A 12,550-nucleotide genomic window follows, 5' to 3' on the forward strand; every position below is an offset into this window, starting at 1 on the left:
TTGGAAAGGACATCTTTGTGACTGATATAGGCACCGTGAAAGTACATTTCTGTGACTGATATATCATGTACTGTAGTACGACGCTAGATTAAAACTGACGTGGAAAGGTAACACCCGGCAACCAAAAGCTTCATTTTTTATGAAGCCCAGGTTCCAGTGCAGGCTATTTGGTGACACGATATCTCAGTAGCATGGGTTCGAATCCCGGCGAGGGAAGAACAAAAATTTGCGAAGGCAAATTTACAGATCTAATATTGTTGGGTTGATGTTCAGACAGCATTTTTCATATTTTAGATGTCCAAAAGTTGTAATGGGGAAATATAATCTCTTTTTGGTGTAACCATGGCAGCAAGGCAGCAATCTGCAATTATTTGATACAAAATATTGCAAAAAGTGTCACACAAGTTTCCAAAATTTGATTTAAAGGAGAATTTCAAACCATTCAAGTGATACTTTCCCGAAAACCATAGACATTTATCCATCAAGAGGTCCAATAATTTCTGGGTGGTTCGGATGTGAAAAATACGGACTGTCCGGTAAATAGAACTTTTTTTCAGGTTAATCAAGTAGGGGGTCATGATTGTATTGGCCATAGATTCATTGATCGCCATATACTCCTGTTCTTGTCATTGCACAAGGTCATTTTTCTCTCTGAGTCGAGACGTACTGTTTATGTCACACTAAATTCATTGGATGTTGGATGTGTACTGATTAATAATTTAATCTTGGATGCATGATTTTTTTTTGGTTGGGTTACGTGAAATCGAGATATATTCCCTTTGCTCGGAGCTCAGATTCATAATGTAATGTTTACTTACGGCGCGACTTTCGGTTGTGATAAAAAGATTCAGATTTTCATATAACACGTAATGGAAAGTTTATTGGCCTTATATAATTCTGATGGTTTCCCTCACCTAAACCAACTGGAAACGGTGACCTATTCCAGTGGCATGTCCTTTCACCTTATATGATTTTTGGTATTGCCAATAACAATATACTTTATTAGGAAACACTCGGACACATATTCACATGTGCAACAAGAGGCAAAATACATAGTCATTATTATGGTTACTAAATAAGAACAATGTCTATTTATTCACACATGTATTTAATGTCGAACAATGACCACGGTCATCTGTAATGAAACATAAAACATTATTAGCAATAATAGGCACTGTTCAGTCCATAGTTATAAGTAGCAAATGTACATAGGCAATTATAACCCTCTATCTCCCCTTAAGTTTTTGGTTCCTGTTATGCTCCATTAAAAATGTCAATGTCATGATTGTTAATCCATAGTATAATCTGAATGCCAGGAAGGTGGTCTACTAGCACGACTAGATTTACGTTGTGTAGTAAGTTCTGTCGGAGTAATACTCAACGGAGGAGTGTTGGTGGTCGGCTGTGTTCATTGGTTCTCAAGTGGCGTTTCTGTGAATTCCAAACGACGGCGCTCAGGATATGTGTTATCAACTCTAGGACTTTTGGATGAAGAAAGTTCTGTTTTTGGCGTTTCCAGAATGTGAAGTTTTTACTCGCTAGGCAAATCTTGTGAATCGGTGAATTCTGGTGTAGAGCTGTCCTTGGAGTCTGAAGTTTTCTGACCAAGTGGATAATGCTTTTCACGAGTATAATCTTTAGGGGTTTCCGTTAATGTATCAGAAGTCGGTTGTAGTACTTGTTGGTGTTGAATGATGACGGGACAGGTACATTCTTATAACAAAGGTCATCTGTATAGTCTTTGTTGTTTTGATGCCCTTGACAGGAACATACTTCCTGAGAAACTTCCTGTTGCGTAAAGTTACTCTTCCAGAGCCATCAATCTTTACAGCATATTGATCAAATTGGCGGACTTCAATGATGATGCCAGTTTTGTCCCATTTGATTGGGTAATGCCCTATTTGGTTCTGAATACGCACACAATCGCCAGTTGCAAGTTGAGGTAGTCTTTTCGCCCTGTTTGATATGGCGGTTTCTTAAAGCTTCTTCACGGGCATCTAACGTTTCCCTCCAAGTATTGTGAGGAGAATATCTTCCTGGCGGAATCGGAATGAAATCTTTGATTGGATGACCAAAGACGCACATTGCAGGGGAAAGTTTTGTGTCTCTGTCAGGTGTATTTCTGTACTGAAGCATGGCCCGTTGGAATGCATCCGTGTCGAGATCACCTTTAGAACTAGTGTTATCAGCAATCATGCGTTTAACGGTTTTTACTCCGACTTCCGACCTGCAATTGCTATGAGGGAAAGACACTGACGATAGGCGATGGTGTACACCCCAGTCACGAAGAAACTGTTTTGTAGCAGTAGAGGTAAATTCAGAACCACCGTCAGATGCTAGTTCGTCGGGAATTCCAAAAGTGACAAATGTGCGTCGAAGACAGGTTATGAGTCCGGCTGCTCCGTTCGATGATCTTTCAACAATTGGCCAGTTTGAGTATCGGTCAACTATGACAAGGTAACAAATCCCTTTGTATTGAAAAAAGTCAAAAACGCATTGCAATGGGTAGTCTGGTGACATCAGAGGTGTAGGTGGGGCACTCGGGTTAGAAGGTGCTATCCGATTACAATGGTTGCATCCGGCTCTATGTGCTGAAATAGCAGGGGTAATACCTGGCCAAAAAAAACGATGCCTCTGCTCTAGAAATCATTGCTGTAACTCCTTGGTGTGCTGCGGAGACTAGGGGGAATGATGATTCTGTCCTTGTATATTATAACACCATCAATAGTGTAAAGGTGTTCACGGAATTGGAAGAATTCCTGTAGTTGTGGAGGAAATTCATGTCGAAACTCAGGTGTACCAGACTCGATTAAGTTGATAAGTTCATTCATATTGTCGTCACTTTCTGTAGCGGTACGAACTCTGTCCCAAGTAACGGATTTGACGGCAAGCGAATCAAGCGAGGATATGGCTGATATGAAGACACTATTATCTATTTCAGTAGCATCCGATTCTAAATCTATATGATGAATGTCTGATAAAAAAAGATGTGTCGGGTGGCAACGACATTATACTATCTATTCCTGATGGCTGCTATGTCATCTGAGAGAATAAGTTTTTCAGGGTCCCTAGTTGGGTGACGTGACACACCGTCAGTAGCATGATGTTTGACGCCTGGTACATGAATCATCCGGAAACGATATCCGAGTGTTTTCTCTTTCAAATTTCGAAGGCGTGATTTCGAGATGTCTTCTAAAGATCTGTCACTGAATATTTTCAGGAGTGGTTTATGGTCAACAGCTATAATAAAATCGTCGCATCCCAGTACAAAATACCTCGCTTTATCCAAAGCGTCGACAACGGCTAGTGCTTCGCCTTCTACTGGCGAATAACGGGATTCAGCTGGATGTGTAAATCTACTCCCGACAAGCGTTATTCGCCAGCCTGGGTTACAACAGAATGGTTCACTTTCTTTGCAGGAACAATGTTTCTGAAATAGCCAGAAGCCGATACCAGTTTTTGACCAATCTGTAGCAAGATATGTCGGTTTACTTTTATCAAAGATGCGAACGCCCTCTTCTATTTCGCTTATGAGAGCAGCTTTCGATTCCTCGAACAGTTTGTTGATGTGTTCATCCCAGAAAAATGGTGTTCCTGATTTCAATAATTGCCTGAAAGGAAGCATCTTATCATCCATGCTGAAGGCGTAGGACACTTGATTTACGAGACCAAACCATGATCGTACATCGGTGATATTTCTAGGTGTTGGAAAATCTAGAATCGCTTTAAGGTATTTCATGCAAGGACGGACAGTGTTGGACGTGACTTCAAATCCAGCGAATTCCCCAATATCTTGACCGAATATGAACTTCTCAGGATTAAGAGTGATGCCATGACGACCACAAATATCGAGCCATTGCACAGCTTGAAAAAAGCTTTCCTCAATTGAATTAGCCAATAGGAGGACTGTATAGGCGTCGCCTGAAGCTATATTACCTTGTGGAGCCGTCTTGTAACGATATCTGCCACAGGGTGTAATGAAGGCAGTCAGGAATTGGCACACTATGATAACTGTTCCAGGCGTCAAAAACGGGTTTCCTCTTTCCATTCGGTACTGATCTAGCCTGGTGAAAAGGTGAATGCGTATGGTGTGTTTCACGTGTTGCATGCACATTGAGGGGTTGAAAATCAACAGTGCGACGTGGTTTTCCATTTTTCTTGGCACAAACGACCATTCTATGGCACTATGTGACAGGTTCCCCAACTGGAACAGGTTCCTTTACGCCAAGTCGGACCCCTTGATCAAGACCAGCTTTGACTTCCTCTTTCCAGTGGATTGGTACTGGAACTGGAGTGTGATGAGCCACAGGTTCAGCTTCGGGATCCACCATCAATCGCATTGGTGGTCCATCAATCAGTGGCAATGTCTGGTGATCACATGTATTGAAGGTACTAGATTTATAATAGTCCTTAAGAAATTGTTTTATTTTTTCTAGGTTATCTTCAGTTGCTGGATAAGGTAAGTTCCTTGACATTGGAGGCGGCAGCTTCCGTTGAGGACAGATACAGGTGGTATCCAGGCTGTTAACACTTCCGATGTTGTTTGTATTGTTATGACAGTTCTCAGTACCGGGAGTTTGTTGCGTATCATCAATTTCACCAATTGTTTGAAAACTTCCAGAGATCATTCGAAGAGCAATTCAAGCTTCTCTGCTGATAAATAGCTTATCAGAGTTGTCAGTGACATATGTCATTTGTCTCGTTTCGACATGTCTGCCTTGATCATCTTTGCCTGAAATGCGGAGTATGGTTGCACCAAGGATCGTGATACCTTTGTTGTTGGCAGCATGCATTTTCATATTGACGGGGATTAATTCAGTCTGATTTATTCCTAGTCGATGGATGACCTTGATACCGGCAAGGCAGCTCTGGAATCCTGTATCCGCCATGGCAGAGATTGCAACAGTATTTGTTCTTTTTGTCATGTTGAAACCAAATGCTTCATAATCTTCCGGTAATATCCTTAAAACAAGGTTGACGAAAGGTTGTGGTTACGATGCCTTGCTGATCCAGGTATCTGACAGCTTATCATAAAGATGATGGTCTATGGCTAGCGTTTTGCCATTTATTTTATGTGAATCGCTGGATATGCTGCACAGTGAATCAAAAACAGCACCTTCACAATCGTCTGTATTATGAGTAGCTGTACCAGTTTTTGATTTTTCCTTGCTCCTACAAACCTTTTCAAAGTGGTGTTCACGGTTGCAGTATCCACACTTATAGCCATATGCAGGGCAATCTGATTTACGGAGACGAGCTGGTGCACTTTTGCCGTGTCCCTTTTTACCACAATATGTACAAACTTCATTTTTGTCCCTCACGGCTGTCTGTTTTGCTTTTTTATAAGAGCTGCTAGCTGCTTGAACTGTTTGAGAATCGAGTAATCTAGATGCAGAACGTTTCCCTGAATCTTTTGTTCAACGAATTGAGTGACTTCTTCAAGGGTCATGTCTTGGTTTTTGTCACCGAGGAGATCTAATTGGATTTCTGGATCGGAAATACCTCGTGCAAGAACGTCCCGAATAATGGTGTCTGTATAGTTCACATCTGTGTTACAAGTAGGGCACTGTATGAAGAATTTGAAACACCGGCTTGTCCTCGCAAACGTGCACAAAAGCTACGCACTGGTTCGTCACGGTCTTGGCGCATATTATGAAGTGTAACTCTGGCCACCATCGTATTTTCTTCACGAACAGCAAGTTTCTTGATTGCGGCTAACACTTCTTGTACAGATTTGTTCGTTAGAATACCCCCTGCTGATCGTGTCAAGTCCTTGCGTAGCTGCTCATCGCAGCATTCTAGAGGCTGAAATACCTTGTCACGGCCGGCAATTTTCGTTGCTTCAACATAATCGGACCACCGTGATTCAAAATATGCCCATTCCTCACTAGTTCCAGCTGTTGATATAACCGGTCTTTTCACTTTTTCTACTTTCGCTGCTGTGACTGGTCCCGGAGAGTGTGTTGTACTATGACCAGTGATTAGTACAGCTACGATTGCTGCATCAAGATCGTCAGTGACATATTCACATCCAGGTATTGGACACTGTACTGCAGGCATTGTCGTATAAGTGTTGTTCCTCACAGGTCTTCAGTGATTACTGGCCGTGGTCATAAATAAGAACAATGTCTATTTATTCACACATGTATTTAATGTCGAACAATGACCACGGTCATCTGTAATGAAACATAAAACATTATTAGCAATAATAGGCACTGTTAAGTCCATAGTTATAAGTAGCAAATGTACATAGGCAATTATAACCCTCTAGTTACCACAAAACAATGTTAACATATAATCAAATAAGTTAGGGGACGATAAATGGCTGACCCGTGCTAAGAGAGAGCCATATCTCTTGCACGTTAAAGACACCCTTGTAGATTTCGAAAAAGAGCAGGCTAATGCCGCTACAAGGCAGCACTCGCACCCACAAAGTGGAAAGGGATTACTATAAGTTGCAAAACTTGTTTCCCAATCCACTAGAAATAAATACGTTTAAAGTATAAGTTACAATATTTTAAACATATTTATTAATAAACAATGATAAATTTTTAAGAACTTTGATATTGCAAAATAAAAGCAGTCCCTTCATTTTCTCAACACATGGATAAATGCGGTAATATTCTGAAATATATTTTTTTCTGATATTTTTAACAAGATCAGATTGGCACTCGAAGAAGTAGTGAAACTCATTTTCAATTGACAAGGAGCAGAGATGACACTGTCTTTCATCTCTAGGAATTCCATTCCATCTTCCTGTTTCAATTAGTATTAGGTTACAGCATCGCAGCTTAGTTATATTATATGATCTTTGGTATTGCCAGTCACAGCCTTTTCAAACTAGTTCGCAAGAGAAAAGATGAAAAGGAAAAACTATCCTTCCTAAAAATTTTCCTTGCCAATAAATGCTTGATGAGATACTATTGGGCAGACATCCTTCATAAAGTTTCCATGGCAGCGGCGGCCATTTTGGAAATTCTGAAGTCCAAAGTCTTATCTCCAATTGTCAGTTACCATCTATTATCAACTTCATTTAGTTTAGACCATTTTAAAATTTTTGGATATTTTTGCTGTTTCCATGGTAACGGTATCCATTTCGAAAATTCCAACAACAGTTGCAACATTGACTGATGCCATGTTACATATTCATGATGTTTCTTTGAGTTTGGTCTGATATTCCTTAAGAAAATGCTGCTTTGATGTTTTATCCCGTAGGGTCAATGTTAAACTTTTCTTTAGTTTCCATGGCAATGGCAGCCATTTTGCAGAAGCTAAGTACTGTTGGTACCTCAGGGTACCACTGCCAACATTACCATAAAGTTTCATCCATCTAGGTCTTATAATGAAAGATTTAGAATTTGCATTTTTTTCACATTTTATTAGTTTCCATGGCAACGGCAGCCATCTTGATGATGCCATACCCCGATTGCACAATTTCATATAGTGGTTTGCATTATGGTATAGTTCCATCAATATTGGTCAAGCCAATTCCGAGAAATAGCATGGACAAAAAAGTGTGGAAGAATAAATATAAGAAAAAAAGAAACGAACAATAACAATATGTCACCCCAACTCCGTTGAGGGTGCCATAATAAAAGGGAAAAAGAAACAGAGGAAAAGCAATATGTCACCCGACATTGTCGATCGGGTGACATAACTAGAATTGCCATTGCAAGCAATAGCAGATGTCACCCTTCCCCTATTGCCACTAAGCGGCAGCCATTTGAAAACAATTTAACAGTAAATGCAGATCAATGCATTGCAATATATCTTTCTGTAAATTTTCAGTACATTTTGAGCATTGTCAAAAGTTTCACACTTCTTCTGTTTCCATGGCAACGGCAGCCATTTTGAAAAATCCAAAGTCAAAAGTCTCATCTTTACATGCCAGTTAACAATAATATTTAGTTTCATTAAGTTTGGAGCATTTTGAAAATATTTGACATTTTTGCAGTTTCCATGGCAACGGTTGACATTTTGGAAATTCCAACTTCAAAAGTCTCATGCAGACTTGATAGTCTACAATCATATGAAGTTTCATCAATTTTGAAGCATTTTAAATTTTTTGACATTTGTGGTGGTTCCTATGGCAACAGAGACCAGCCCCAAAATTTAATGGCATATACCACATTGGTACATGGGAGGGACCATACCATCAAAGTTTCAATCAATTTGACCTACCATTTTAAGAAAGTAATTAAATGCCACTTTAAGGTTTTTGGACCATTTTGACCTGTTTTGTATTGTTTCCATGCTAACGGCAGACATTTTCGAAATTCCAACGCCAAATTCCACCTCTACCAATGTTGCTCATCGTTACTGTTAAGTTTTATAAAATTTGGAGCATTTCCATATTTTGGAAATTTTTGGTGTAGTATCCATGGCAACATAGCAGTTCCAATGATTGCCAAAATCATCCCAAAGCAGTATATAGTGGGCACCTACATTGTATTAAAATCTAAAGATATTAAGGTAAAGCATTCTCAAACAATTCACCTTTCTCCAAAATTATATTTTTTCACCATTTTTCCGTTTCCATGGTGATGGCAGCCATTTTTTAGTTCCAAAGTTGCACTGCAACTGGAAAGTCAGGGTTCCTTGTTATAGTGCACCATCATTCAGATTGGTTGCTTTGGCTCTGAGAAAACTGCCGGACAAAATTAGGAGGAAGAAAAATAATAATAATAGAGGAAAAGCAATATGTCACCCGACATTGTCGATCGGGTGACATAATAATAAGAAAAAAAGAAACGAACAATAACAATATGTCACCCCAACTCCGTTGAGGGTGCCATAACTAAACAAAAAATTAGAAGTGAAAACTTGTTGCAGGATCTGAACATTGACGAATTCAAGTCTAAACCTCCTGATTACTCCTGTGCTAGTTCCTCATTCTTTCATAATCCTGACTGGCAATATTAATGATACTGGTGACCTAGACATTGCCAATAATACTTCTCTGCGAAATGTGTTTTCAACTGGTAGTTATATATTCCGTATGCAGACTGCTGGAATGTTGATACACGGAATGGAAAGTTCACAATTGGAAAGCTGTTACTGTAACAATCTCTTTTTTCGTAAAAGTTTTGTTTTCCAATACCCTCATTGTCAATTTCTAGATGTAAGTTTAACTATTTGTCAGACTTAAATGTATTTTATTATCATCTGTATAGCGTCTAAGAATACGTAATTTGAGCTACCTGGAATTGGTTTACTCAATGTATGATAATAATATCGTGATATGGAATAATTTTTTTCAGCATTTATTTTTGTACATTTTAAAAAATTCAACTCACACATGCTTGTAATTTGATTAGTGTTTTTATTCTTGGAACAAAAATTACAGAGCTTACTTAGTCTTTGTTCCGTATTACATAAATTGTTTTTCGGTTAAGGTTGCATAGACCCGTAGACCTATTTGTATCTGTATCTGTATATTACTGGAAATGAACTCAAAATACTGAGTAAAACTTATCCAGGAAGTGTGTGTGCGCCACTGATGTAACTAGTCGCGCGATATAACTGCCTTAAAACTTTCCACAGTTTTACAGTTCCCGGCAGTATTTGGTAGTAAGTTCCAATCAATGATAGTTTGTGGGAAAAAATAATGTTTATAAATGTCAGTATTTGCTGATAAAAGTTTTATTTGTTTGACGTTAGAAGTTTTGGATGGTCTAGTATTAAATTCTATATGATGTTCAGTGGGGATGGCTACAGGTCGTTTACTATTTCGTACAGTAGTACCAGTCCTTGTTTTCGTCTTCTTTCCACAAGAGGTTTGACCATTCAAGGTCCTTCATCATGGAGGTGACACTACTAGTACGTCTATAGTCTTTGAAAACAAATCTAGCTGCTCATCTGTGTATGTTCTCTATGCGGTTAATGTCTTTTTGTAGATATGGGTCCCATACAGTGCCTGGGTAATATAAGACTGGGCGAACAGTTTCCTTAAAATGTTTGTTGCAGTGTTTCAGGTTCCGTCTGATGAATCCCAGTGTAGAATTGGCTTTGTTGCAGAATTTGTTAATGTGTGATGACTATTTCAAATTATCACTAATAATTACACCTAAGTATGGATTTTCATTGACTTGCTCTAATATGTAGTTACTTGGTGTATAACTGTATGTGACCGGGGACCTGTTTCGGTGAATTGACATGACATAGCATTTACTGGCATTAAAACGCATACCCCAGTCCTTTGCCCAGTTGTCAAGTGAGTTTAAATCTTTCTGTATTTGGAGTTGGTCCTGTGGTGTCTCGATGGTATTATATACACATGGAAAAAAGTATTGCAACACCAAATTGAAATTGAAATAAAAAAAACACTTTTTATTTTTTTGTGATATAATTTGGTAAAATAGAACAACTTAAACATTATTTAAGTATCACCTGAGCTTAATCAATAAATATCGAATCGATAAGTTTTTATCTACACATGCAGCTACTGTACCCGTAAACAGCAAAACAGATGTTTTCATCCTCATTGTTTTCAACACTTTAAATAACCAAGTTTTCAAAGTTATGTGATTGACACCTTGTAATGGGTCCTCGACAACTCTAAACTGCACCAAGATGGCATATTATCAGCATGAGAGAAGCAGGGATGTCTCTGTAACAACTGCACGTATTGTTGGTCATCACCATTCCACTATAAGTCGTTTTGAGTTAAAAATAAGGCACTAAACGCTGTTCAAGACCTTCCGAGATAAAGAAGACCCCCTATACCATTTGCTAGGGGAAATCAAGCATAATGAAGGTTGGTCAGAAGGAAACCAATTGCATACAATAAAATCCTAAAAAGAGAGTGGTGGGCATACAGGAGCTTTTTAACAAGAACTGTTCGTGATCGACTCATCGCTACTAATTATCGTGCGATAAGACCATTTCAGAGACTTTTGCTTACAAACAAACACACAGTTTTCCGTATCCAATGTAGTGCAGAGCTCGCTATAGTTGAAAATTAGCATCGTGGAGGAAGATCCATTGTTCCAATGGAACTCGGTTCATCTTCCTTGGACGGATCGTAGCCCGGATTTGAACCATATGGAGCATATATGGAACACTATTGGGCGGAACGTGCGCGAAAGGACATCCCAGTTCAAACACATCATGAAATAAACAATGCTCTTCGTCAGAAATGGTTGCTGCTACCTTAGCAACAAATTAGTCGATTTTTGGCAGGAATCAGAAGACGTTTAGATGCGGTTATCCGTTTGAATGGAGGCTGCGCACAAAGTACTAATTCTTTGGCGTATAACAATCAACCATGATGTGAACAGTCATCTGAAGATTAATTTTGAAATGTCTGACATTGTAAGGTTCGACTACAGTAAAAGTTGTAAAATGCATTTTTTTGTACAAAAAACACTTCATTTTGTTATTAAAATTGTGGTGATATAAATCATTTTTTTTCAAACATTTTTTGTTCGTTTCAATGCCAATGTTATCATAAACTATGTTTCAATAATATTATACAAATATTTTATTATATTCCATCCAAAAAAAGAGGCTCATTTTTCAAATTTCAAAAAATCAAGGTGTTGCAATACTTTTTTCCATGTGTATACAAGAGGCTGTCGCAGGAATGGCACTACGGAAACCATGTTGAAGTGAGGTAAGTATATTGTGCGCTTCCAGGTGTTTCAGAATATACCTATGTGTTCAAGGAGTTTACAGGAAACACAGGTAAGTGATACAGGTCGGTAATTTGCCGCTGTATGTCTATCTCCTTTTTTAAATATTGGACTGATATTAGCGTTTCTCAAGTCAGATGAAAGAGTACCTGAGTCTAGACTAAGCTGGAATATGTGACTCACAAATGGTGCTAATTCAATTGAGCACAGTTTTAATACTTTATTTGCGATGCCGTCTGGTCCACTAGCTTTGCTGATGTTTAAAAGAGGGACGAAAGATACCAAAGGAACAGTCAAACTCATAAATCTAAAACAAACTGACAACGCCATGGCTAAAAATGAAAAAGACAAACAGAAAAACAATAGTACACACGACACAACATAGAAAACTAAAGAATAAACAACACGAACCCCACCAAAAACTAGGGGTGATCTCAGGTGCTCCGGAAGGGTAAGCAGATCCTGCTCCACATGTGGCACCCGTCGTGTTGCTTATGTGATTAAAAATCCGGTAAATAGTCTAATTCGGTAGGTCACATTCATGAAAGGGAATGGGATTGTAGTTACGACGTAAAGAACATATCCGATATCATTTGTGAAACGGTTATTCCATAACGGTCAACCAACTCGTGATGGCGTCCGTAAAATTTACGAAGGGATGATTTAAACTTCACCATTTGGAACTGTTGGTTTAATAGCTTCCATGTGAGCAGTAACCCTCTATCAAGAAAATCATGATAGGAAATGCAAGCACGGGAATATCGTATTAAGTTTCTCAATAGTTTTTCTTGTACTTCGATGTTGATGTTATTCATACTTGGGTATTTTGATTCATGTGGGTCTGTGGTAGTTGATCTGATGCGTTTTCTTTGGTGAAGACCGACTTAAATTGGTCGTTTAGTAATTCTGCCTTGGAT

Source organism: Mytilus edulis, chromosome 3 (assembly GCF_963676685.1).
Source record: "Mytilus edulis chromosome 3, xbMytEdul2.2, whole genome shotgun sequence".
In the NCBI taxonomy this organism is placed as follows: Eukaryota; Metazoa; Mollusca; class Bivalvia; order Mytilida; family Mytilidae; genus Mytilus; species Mytilus edulis.